The sequence below is a fragment of the Notolepis coatsorum genome, assembly GCF_963971535.1.
Source record: "Notolepis coatsorum genome assembly, chromosome: 12".
NCBI classification, from domain to species: Eukaryota; Metazoa; Chordata; class Actinopteri; order Aulopiformes; family Paralepididae; genus Notolepis; species Notolepis coatsorum.
The window spans coordinates 37,989,707-38,002,099 of NC_140176.1; positions in this window are offsets into that span (position 1 = coordinate 37,989,707).

Here is a 12,393-nt window from a genome sequence, read left to right on the forward strand (position 1 = left end):
TGAGTGTGTGCATGTGGATGTGTGTGCAATGAATGTAGAATGGATGGGTTAGTGTTGCATAGTGTCATTGAGCATCCTGATGATCTGGGGATAGAAACACCTTCTGAGTCTCTCTGTACTGGCCATGAGACTCCCATAGCGCTTGCCTGACCGCAGCAGTGCAAATGCACGTTTGCACATGCATGCGTGTGTGTGTGTGTGTGTATGTATATCTGAGCTTCTGCCCCTTTTGCAGCCTCAATGATAATAACAACGCGTTAGCAGGAAAACCCTGAGCCTTCCCATCCCCCGTCCTTGGCTTGCTTTATTTGAGATTAATCTGAGGCTTGTAGGCAGGCAGGCAGGCATGGGATCGCAGAGTGACAGTGTCCCACACCACCGGAGGTAATGCCTTTAGAGGTCATTCGGTTTTCTGGTGCATAGTGTATATAGTGCGCTGTCTCCGTTGACACACTGCTGTGTCAGTGCGTCCCTGAGAGGAAGAAACCTCAGCGCGTTGATGCTGATGTGGAGCTCATTTGTTTTATGACTCACTCGCCTCATGCCAAGCTACGGCCGCTGGGGCTGCTGCAAGTCACAGACCACCTCTTAAGGGGACAGCAGCACCATCTCCTCCTGTCCACCTCCTCCACAGCCTGTGCAGAAACACAGCAGCAAAATTAGCCTACACAATGGGCATATTATGGCTTGGTGACACAATCATTTAGATTCCATTTGAATCCATATAATCAAGTAAATGGTAAGTGGACTGCATTTATATAGCGAGTGTATCCAAAGCGCTTTACAACTTGTGCCTCACACATTCACCCATTCAATGTTGATGGAAACCGGAGAGGTTAAGGATGCACATGGTCAAATCATCTTGGTTGATACAAATGTATTTTCTAAAACATGGTATACATTAATACAAATTAGTTAGAGGACCTGACGTTCTCTGGCCAAGAGAATTTGGTCAAGAAAACTGACTTCTTCGTGGGGTCACCTTATAAACGGCCACAAGATAGGCGGCAGGGGAAGGGATGACCAGGTGTTATGGGTACAGGAAAGAGGGTGAAGACAGGAAGGAGAGGGTGAGTGCCACAGGCAGGACAGGGGAATGTGTTATCAAAAGGACTAGAATGAGGGTCCAGGATATAGGGGGATTTCTTTTTTTATTTTTATTTTTTACCCAGGGTAGGTTTCACTGAGCACAGATGCTCTTTTTCAGCTACGCCCTGCTTCACATTCACACAGTTCCATTCACACCTGGGAGCTGCCCAGTACAACCACAGTCTGACACCGTTGGCCACTGAGCAAGTAACTTGCTCAAGGGCACGTCAGCAGTTGATGTTAAGGGTATGGGAGAGAGTTATTAATTCACTTCCCGAGCCCAGATTTTTCCTGCGGGTCCGGGGGATCGAACATGCGACCTTCCAATCACAAACCCGCTTCTCTAACCTTTAGGCCACCGCTGCCCCAGTTAGGTGTTAACTAACAAAAGGCCATGTAAGGAATCTTCCACGGCATATTTTGGCTCGGCATTTATATTCCATTTTTAATCCATATTATCAAGTAAATGGTAAATGGACTGCATTTATATTGCGCTTGTATCCAAAGCGCTTTACAACTTGTGCCTCACAAGTTGCTCGTTGGGGTTAAGTGTCTTTCTCAAGGACACTTTGACGCGCTGCCGAGAGGAGCTGGAATTGAACCCGGGAACCGACTGATTACCAGACGACCACTCTACCTCCCCAAGTCAAGTCAAGTGTTCCTTTATTAATCCCCTAGGGGAAAATCAAGTGTCATAGCAGTAATAGTAATGATGGTATGTATACATGGTCCAAGGCATAGTAACACATTGCACCAGAGTCCGTGCAGTGTTTATTATTAAGAGTCAGATAGTCCTAACAGTGTTTATTATTAAGAGTCAGATAGTCCTAACAGTGTTTATTATTAAGAGTCAGATAGTCCTAACAGTGTTTATTATTAAGAGTCAGATAGTCCTAACAGTGTTTATTATTAAGAGTCAGATAGTCCTAACAGTGTTTATTATTAAGAGTCAGATGGTCCTAACAGTGTTTATTATTAAGAGTCAGATAGTTGAGAGAAAACGGGTGTTCTGGGGGTGTTTTTCAATGTAGGTGATGTATAGATTGGGGGGAGATGACCACAGCTAAAAGGGGCCGGGTCAGAGAGGTCGAAATGAGCAGGAGGTGGTTCAGAGCGAGCAGGAGTCACTGAATAGCAGCACACTGCCAGCAAGAGCATGTTTTGAATTCCGATCCAGAACACATTGATAAGAGCGAGTGTGGGTCCAGAGAGCAGGGCGGAGAGAGGTTAATCTTAATGAAACAGTAATGAAACGTTTTGAAATGTGTGAAAGGTTATTAGCAGTTGTCATGACAGCGTCGCATGACAACCAGGAGAGGGGCGGGGGCCGTCGTTGCTATGACGAAGATCTATAAGTCGAACAGTGTTTTCCGGGTGTAAGGCAGACCAAAAGAGGCTAAGGGCAGACTACAATCTGACTAGAAACTCTCTCCTCTCATCACGGAGAGGGGGGGGGGGGGAGGAGGAATGACACATCATCATTAGCTTCGGCTAACGCAAGGAGGGTTTAGGCTAAAGACCAGGCCTGACCACCATTGGACTGAATAGCAGGAGGACGATAGACTGAACACACCGAAAGATCATTAGAATAGACTTTTCAAGGACAATACAATCTGTTAACATCTGAGCTGAGGCTTCTGTTTATCAAATAAACAACGCTTCTCCTTGTAAGGTATTACGCTGTGTCAAAGTGTCGATTTCTTACGAAGGTGGAGAATTATTATGGTTTGCGGATCGCACGGGGAGAGATAAGGATTGAATCAGCCAGTATATGAGACGTCAGGATCATTAAAATTACACAACGCAGAGGAATTGGATGGAGAGAGGATAACACAAGAAGACGTGATACTGGCCAGATTGATCAGAATCTAACATAGTCCTAACAGTGTTTATTATTAAGAGTCAGATAGTCCTAACAGTGTTTATTATTAAGAGTCAGATAGTCCTAACAGTGTTTATTATTAAGAGTCAGATAGTCCTAACAGTGTTTATTTATTAAGAGTCAGATAGTTCTAACAGTGTTTATTATTAAGAGTCAGATAGTCCTAACAGTGTTTATTATTAAGAGTCAGATAGTCCTAACAGTGTTTATTATTAAGAGTCAGATAGCCCTAACAGTGTTTATTAACAGTGTGCCTTTAACGGGCGAACAGGCTGGGAAAAAAGTTACAGGAATATCTTCGTCCCTACACCAAGTAGGGCTCGGCTCTGCAGCTCTGCCAAGGAATCTTCTTCCTCCCGACCAGACGCTACCGAGAGGCAACGCAGCACACAGGGGGTCCGAGGGGAACGGGGTGAGAAACGGGCATCCTCCCGTGGAGTAATAGGGAGCGATGGCGAGCCTCACCCCAGGAACGAGGACCATGAAGAGGGAGTAGGGAAGGAGCCGGCACAACGTCTGGAGTGGGAACACTGGAATCTTCCCGTGGAGTAATAGAGAGCGAAGACGGTGTCCCACTCCAGGAAAACGGCGACAGGTGGTGATGGGTGGCTCGACGTCTCACGCCGGAGATGCGGCAGTAGATGGTGGTAACAAGAACGACCCGACAAGGAGTGGAGGGGAGTCTGCAATACAAGTACTCTCCCGAGCTGATCGCAAACTCCCATCAGGTGCGTGAAGGAGAAAAACGGCACGCCCCCTCATTGGGCTGCATGCAGGATTCCTCCAGCCCTCACACAGATCAAGTTCAAGTTTCAAGTTTCTTTAATAGTTGTCATACAGAAGTACAGAATACTTTTATACAAAATGCTTCTTACTGTTACGCTCCAGAGACTGTGCTAGACAAGATAGTATGAAATAAAATAGTATAGCATGTAAAATAGAAGTACAAAAGGTCACAGTGTTCAGTATAGACATATGTACAATGTTCGATGCAGAATAGAAGTAACTGAGTTACCATACAATATACAATATTCTATGCAATGTACTAATATACAATACTATATAGTGCAGAGCAGAAATGGGATGAGGTACAATTTAGGTACAATTTACAGTAAGGTGTACGAGTTGTAGTGCAAATCCTTTACCAATAAATATAAAGTGTAAAGTGTGTTTAGGTGATCTAAAGTGTGTAGAGTGGGTGCTGCAGTGTGTTGTTTGTTTAAGTGAGTGTGTGGGTGTGTGTGCTGTGTGCATTTGATGGTTGTTGCATAGTGTTTATTGTTCGTTGAGCAGCCTGATGGCCTGGGGATAGAAGATAGCCCTAACAGTGTTTATTATTAAGAGTCAGATATTCCTAACAGTGTTTATTATTAAGAGTCAGACAGTCCTAACAGTATTCATTATTAGTTCTTAATGATCTCATTTGAGCTGCTGATTAATGCTGCCATTCTTGTGCTTTTAGACCTCACAGCCGCGTTTGACACCATAGATCACACTGTCCTACTGTCGCGGCTTGAACAATATGTTGGCATCACAGGCTTCGCCCTAAGTTGGTTCAAGTCCTACCTGACTGGCTGGAGCTTTTCAGTTCAGCTAGGATAATTCTTCTCATCAGCCCCTCTTACCTGTGGGGTGCCCCAGTGGTCGATAATGGGCACCATCCTTTTTCTATTATACATGTTGCCCTTAGGCTCAATCCTTGCAAAGCACAACATGTCCTTCCACTGCTTTGCAGACGATGTGCAGATCTATCTACCCTTAAAGGCAAAAGGCAAGGTCAAACTACAGCCACTGTTAGATTGCCTGGCCGACATAAAAACATGGATGAGTGCACATTTTCTCAACCTAAACGAGCGCAAAACGGAAATAATTTTACTTGGAAACGCTTCGGTTGACACTACTGTCAATGCCCGGCCTAGGCCCTCTAGGCTCAAATATCCGCTCCTCTGTCAGAAACCTTGGAGTAATCTTCGACAGTACTTCCCCCTCCACATAAGATCTGCCCAGAGCCTAGAGGCCTTTAAATCGCTGCTTAAAACGCACCTCTTTTCCCTGGTGAAGGAAACGGGTGCTTTTGGGTGTTTTTCAATGTATGTGATGTATAGATTGGGGGGAGATGGTAGCATCTAAAGGTGCCAGGTCAGAGAGGTCGAAATGTGCTTGGCTTAGAAGACGGTGATAGAAGAAGCGGTTCAGAGGCAGTAGCCAGCAGAATGTTTAGCAGGGCCGAATGTTGACATTCCAATCTGGAACAAGCTGATAGCAGCAGAGAGCGAGGGAGAGGGGTGACATCCTTAATGAAACAGTAGAAACGTTTTGAAATGTGTGAAAGGTTATTAGCCGTTGTCATGACAGCACGTCGCATGACAACCAGAAGAGGGGCGTGGCTGTCGTTGCTGTGACGAAGATCTATAAGTCGAACAGTGTTTCCGGGTGTGAGGCAGACCAAAGAAACGAATCCCACAGGAGGGAAGAGACCAAGAGACTCTCTCCTCCCATCACAGAGGGGGGGGGGGGAAGAATGACACATCATCATTAGCTTCGGCTAACACGAGGAGGGTTCAGGCTAATGACCAGGCCTGACCACTGAATAACAGCAGAGACGATAGCAATGAAAATACAATCGGATAACATCTGGGCTGAGGCTTCTGTTTATATCAATAAACAACTCTTCTCCATGTAAGGTATTACGCTGTGTCAAAGTGTCGAATTCTTACGAAGGTGGAGAATTATTATGGTTTGCGGATCACACTAATGGGGAGAGATAAGGATTGTATTCGCCAGTATATGAGACGTCAGGACCATTAAAATTACACAACGCAGAGGAATTGGATGGAGAGAGGATAACACAAGAAGACGTGATACTGGCCAGATTGATCAGAATCTAACACTGGCCTTTGACCAGAGTTAGCCTACCACCTGTACACTACATTTGCTGTTACTCTGGACTTTTTATCTATTTTCTTGTCTCTTTTATATTGCACCTTGCTCTTGTTTTCTTAGTGTACTATACCTTTTTCTGTAATTTGAGTGTATTTTTTATTTGTTACTGCATTGTATGTGTTTTATATCATGTCCTACCTGTAAAGCACTTTGGTTGGCTTTTAGTCATTGTAAATGTGCTATATAAATAAAGCTGACTTGACTTGACTAACAATGTTTATTGTTCTTATTAATCTTTCAAAAATGTTCTTATGTACCCCAGTTGCTACTGCATATACATATTTGTGTTTTATTACAGTATATGTTCATGCATATGTAGAAGGGTGGATTATCCCTGCTTGTGGGATTAGTAGTACACAGACACTGGGTAGTAGGATACTATAGAATTGGACCTATATGTACCCCCGTCTTTGGCCCGGAAGCGTGTTGCTTTTTAACAGCGGAGCAGTGCAAGAATGTGACAATTTGACCATGTGACCGCGGCAACGCGGGAGAGCGGCAGTGCGGAAATAGGCTGTCTCTAAGACAAACTCTAACCTTAACCAGCTCCTTAACAGCGCCTAAACTTAACCGTTCTAACCTTAACCAACTCCGAAACAATGCCTAACCTTAACCTTAACCATGCCTAACCTTAACCTTAACCATAGAAAGAATATTGCCATTCTCTAAGACAAACTCTAACCTTAACCAGCTCCTTAACAGCGCCTAAACTTAACCGTTCTAACCTTAACCAACTCCGAAACAATGCCTAACCTTAACCTTAACCTTAACCATGCCTAACCTTAACCGGCGAAAGAATACACGAAAAAAAAAAAAAATCACGCTAAAAAAAAATGTCATGGGATTCGAACTCGTCAACAACGGACCGCAGGACCGCAGGACCGCTGCGCTGCCAGTTGAGCTGAGCGCCGAATGAAAATCATGGCGGATTAGGGCGGTTACATAATTCCGCAAGCTCTGCCGCTCCGCTCTGCGGTTGCCGCGCCTGCCGCGGGGCGTGTCGCAGCCAATCAGGGAAAACGCGGAAGCAACGGCAGCACTGCTCCGCTGTTATTAAGCAATAGGCTGCCCGGAACGTCGTTCTGGAGGGCTTGCAGCAGGAGTGGATGGGGCCCAGGATTTACTAACCTGGGGACTGGTACTCTGGTCTCCCTCGCCTTCCAAGGCGGTCAGCAGTAGCTCCCCACACACTCTCACTTCCCCCAGTACCTCCGACAGCCCTCCCACACCCAGTGACTGTCAGTTCAATAGTATTATTGGGCTTCCCTTTAAGCAGTACCCTTCCTTGACCACCTGTATAGACCCTTCAAATGCTATTCTGTGAATGGGGTGTAAGGGTTAAATAATTATGCAGTCACAATATTTACCCAGGGGTTAGATTAGCAAATGGAGGAAACAGACACACACACAGTGCTCCCAATAAGGTCTACTTTGTATTGAAGCCTGGGCAGGTTATCAGTTACAGATAATACTTCAGATTTATTCATACATGGCACCGGGTGCTCTCACTGATAATGTAGGGGAAACTATTCCCACCATAGGCACCGCATGCTCAATACATTAATAACACCCCGCTTGTACTAGGGGAGACCCAGGCATAAAGTAGAGAAACATTGGGAATTCAAATAACAAGAATAATAAAATACCAAAAGAAAACCAAGCAAATGTGGGCCCACGTTACCAAAATAAAACCTACACTAAAGCCGGCTTAAATTGTTTGGGGTACCCCTTAGACACTGGTTGTTAGCGTTCACTTGAATGGACGTTGATGTAGATACTCGAGGTACCGTTCGTACTTAGCCAAGATGGCGGACCCACTCTTATCCCCTCTCGTCCAGGTGACAAGATGGTGTCGGCGAACCCGCGAGCACAGCCAGCGGGCTGGGCGAACAGCATGGGCAGTGGTTAGCTGGAGGAGCGTGCTGTGATGGCGACCTCTGCTGGTGGGAAGAGGGGTCCTCTGTAACGTCTGGGGAACGTCCACTGCTGGCTGTTGCTTGCTGCTGTCGCGCGAACTGCTAATACTGTTGCTACCCTAAACACAGCTAAGCTTTGGGTCTAGATGCACCCTCCTGCTATATCGGTTGTACTACTAACGCAACGTGGCTGACTATACCACCGGTCTTCCGCGCCGCGCGCCCGGTAGTCTACTGGAGTCAGACGGAGCCGTTAGCAGCATGCTAATGTAGCCGGTCCAACGCTGAACCTGCCACTATTTCGACCATGCCTTGAGTGGGAGTCGAACCCCGGGCGTCCGCACCGGGGCCAGCAACACAAACCGCTGCGCCAAGAAAGGAATTCCTCCCTAAGCGCTCAGTTTGGATGCCTCTGGGGAGTGAGTTTTACTTCCATGTACCGTAGTCACACTATCGCGGTACATATCCGTTACATTCACCCCCCCTAAACTCACACCACCCAAGGCATCCGGGTCAGGGCACCACTGTAGCCGGTCCAACGCTGAACCTGCCACTATTTCGACCATGCCTTGAGTGGGAGTCGAACCCCGGGCGTCCGCACCGGGGCCAGCAACACAAACCGCTGCGCCAAGAAAGGAATTCCTCCCTAAGCGCTCAGTTTGGATGCCTCTGGGGAGTGAGTTTTACTTCCATGTACCGTAGTCACACTATCGCGGTACATATCCGTTACACTAATACACTGCACACTTACTACTATAACCTGTTAACTATAGACGTTAGTCCCGTTAACTCTAGACGTTAGTCCTTCGTTCTGTATCGCTTACTCACACACTATCGCTGGTACTTCTAGGATAACCCGTCAACTAGCAAGTACTTCTCATCACCCGTTGCTCGTTCCAACGGGGCTCTCCTCATAACTTCTGCAACGGGGCTCTTCCAGAGCACACGCCCGCTGTGACTACGACTGTTCACGGTCAATTCCACTGCCGAAGAGAGCTTCCTGGTCCTCTCGCCCCCAGGTAACTCCCTCTTCCTCGTTGCTTTCCTCTCTCCTCCGCTCCACCTGCCACCACTGCCACTTCGCCCCCTGCTGGCAACCGCCACTGATCCCACTCTAGGACCACTCCAGAAAGGGAAAAGGTGCTTCAATGTTATTGTTAGTGATCCATACTGAAGCCGGAGAAGAGTAGCACCTCACCTCATTATTAGACTGGGCGAGCTATCCAAAGGAACACTGTTTATCACACGTTATACACACACAGGGAAAGTAACAGTTAGTTAGCACTTCTGAATACTTAGTAGAATATTCAGGCTGCTACACATACCAACTACTTCGCCTGGTTTATTCTTCACCCATCGATTATCCATAACAACACTACTATCACCGACATCCAAGAAGGGGGATCCCCCCTTGAACGGCCCTTCTTTTTTTTATCCACTTTTTCTCCTTATTTTCTATTTTTCTCCCATCCCAATTTCGTGTTTCCAATTCTCCCCTCCCCTGTCTTGAACGTTGCTCGACTAGGCTCACACTACCCCCACTACTTCCTGTCTCTGCTGTGCAGGCGCCCCCCAACCGACCTGTAGGAGTCGCTGTCCACAACGTCCATGACTGTACGTGCACACAGTTTCAATGTCGGAACCACAACTTGTTTACTTTAGTCAACTGTCACAAATCACACTACTTATATATATATGTATGAGAGCGCGCTCTGCTCGTAACCAACAGCAACCCATAATAGTCACACTCTTAACACTTTGAGAGCCAGTCCCTGTTTTCCTTTTTACCCCCTTGAATGCCCACATCCACTCCAATGTTAATGTTAATATCGCCTAATCTATGTTTTAAATTATGGCTATGTGTCTAATCTGCCCGTCGCTTATCAAAGACTCATTTTCCAGTCAACATTGTCATGGCAGATTGTATTTTTATCGCTTCATTTCCGTTTGATAGCATTTTGAAAATCACTCGTTTTCGCGGAAAAAACAACACATTCTGATAATCGCCTTTTACTGGAATATTCTAGAACGTTGTCATTTTTCTGCCTATTTATGAATAGTTTTCAAATAAACGCTAGATGATCGATAGTATATGTGTACGCATGCACGCTTGTGCCGCCAGTTGAAAATCGATTCTCCTATTTCCTGACCGCGAGCAGAGTCAAACAGCCTATCACCATAATCACATAAAAGCTTATATATCCGTGAAAACAGGTCTGATTATCCTAATACTGATAACATAGATTCCTTACCTGAGATCAGATGGTATCCAAATGGTTTATTCCAATTCCCGATCGCCATTAGAAAAAATCGCTCATTTGATTGATCCATCGTGTATACAGTAAAACACATATTCTCCACGGCTCGGAACTCTGGTAGAAGTAAAATGTGGAGTGCAGGGTGTTTTTTCCCATTCATTTTCATTGAGTCCAATCCAAAAGGGTAATTTACCATCTGGGAGACGATAGGGGGCGCTTTTTTCACATCTGAGCGCCTGGGGTGACTGGATCTCCAACGGTAGGCTCGCTTGATGCAATATGATTTCAGATCGCTAATAAAAAAAAAATGAATAAAACAAATATTCTCGTGAGTGGGCATTCAACCCAGGGGGTAATAACACGAGAAAACTCGTGGGTTCAAGTTCAAGTTCAAGTTCTTTAATAGTTGTCATACAGAAGTACAGAATACTTTCATACAAAATGCTTCTTACTGTTACGCTCCAGAGACTGTGCTAGACAAGATAGTATCAAATAACATAATAACATAATATAGCATGAATTTAGAAGAAGAAAATGAGGTCACAGTGTTCGGTATAGACATATGTACAATGTTCTGAGTTACCATATAATATACAATACACAATACTATGCAGTGTACTAATGTACAGTACTATCTAGTGCAAAGCAGAAATGGGATGAGGTACAATTTTAGGTACAATTTACAGTAAGGTGTACGAGTTGTAGTGCAATCCTTCATCCATAAATATAAAGTGTGGGGAGTGGGTGCTACAGTGTGTTTGTTTAAAGTGGGTGTGTGCTATAAGTGTGTGGAGTGGGTGCTACAGTGTGTTTGTTTAAAGTGAGTGTGTGCGTGTGGATGTGTGTGCTATGTGCGTTTGGTGGTTGTTGTTATGTAGTGTTCATTCATTGTTCGTTTAGCAGCCTGATGGCCTGGGGATAGAAGCTTCTTCTGAGTCTTTCTGTGCTCGCCTTGAGACTCCTGTATCGCTTGCCTGACGGCAGCAGTTCAAAGAGGCAGTTGTTCGGGTGACTGGAGTCTTTAATGATTCTCTTAGCCTTGCCCTTGCAACGCTTGTAGTAAATGTTCTGGAGGGTGGGGAGCCCCCCTCCAATTGTGCGTTCGGCTGAACGTGTCACTCTTTGTAGTCTGCTTTGGTCTTGTGCAGTGCTATTCCCAAACCAGGAGGTGATGTTGCCGGTCAAGATGCTCTCTATTGTACATGAGTAGAAGTTCTTAAGGATCTTCTGGCTGACTTGGAACTTCCTTAGGCGCCTGAGGAAGTAGAGGCGTTGTCGTGCCTTCTTCACAACACTGTTAATGTGTGTGGTCCATGTCAAGTCCTCGGATATGTAGGCTCCGAGGTACTTAAAGCTGTTGACTCTCTCAACCGGTGCCCCGTCGATGCTGAGGGGGCTGTAGTCCTTGACCCCCGACCTCCTGAAGTCCACAATCATCTCCTTTGTTTTGCTGACGTTCAGGGAGAGGCTGTTTTCCTGGCACCATCCCGCCAGGACCTTGACCTCTTCCAGGTAGGCCCTCTCGTCGTTGGCAGAGATCAGGCCCACCACCACTGTGTCGTCAGCAAATTTGACGATTGTATTGCTACTCCGCTGAGCCACACAGTCGTGTGTGTACAGGGAGTAGAGGAGGGGACTCAGAACACAGCCCTGGGGGGCCCCTATGTTGAGGGTGATGGATGAGGAGGTGCAGTTGCCTGCTCTCACCACCTGGGGTCTGCCAGTCAGGAAGTCCAAGACCCACTGGCAGAGGTCATAGCCCAAGCCCAGGTCCCTGAGCTTGGCTATGAGTATGGAGGGGACTATGGTATTGAATGCCGAGCTGTAGTCGATGAATAGCATTCTCACATAGTTCCCCTGCCTCTTGTCCAGGTGTGATGCTGCTGTGTGCAGCACATGGGATATGGCGTCCTCCGTGGACCTGTTGGGGCGGTATGCAAATTGCAGGGGGTCCATGTTGATGGGGAGGGAGGAGCAGATGTAGCCCTTTACTAGCTTCTCGAAGCACTTCATGGCTATGGAGGTGAGAGCTACAGGGCGGTAGTCGTTGAGGCAAGCAGGCTTGGATTTTTTGGGTACAGGGATAATAGTGAGAAAGACTTCTTCAGGCAGGTGGGGATGACAGCCTGTTCTAAGGACAGGTTAAATATGTCAGTGAATACTGGGGCCAGTTGGTCGGCACAGACTTTTAGGACGCGGCCGGGGATGCCGTCTGGACCTGCTGCCTTCCTGATATTCACTTTTTTAAAGGTCCGCCTCACCTCATGCTCTGTTACCCTGAACACTGCGCCTCCATCAGCAGCCG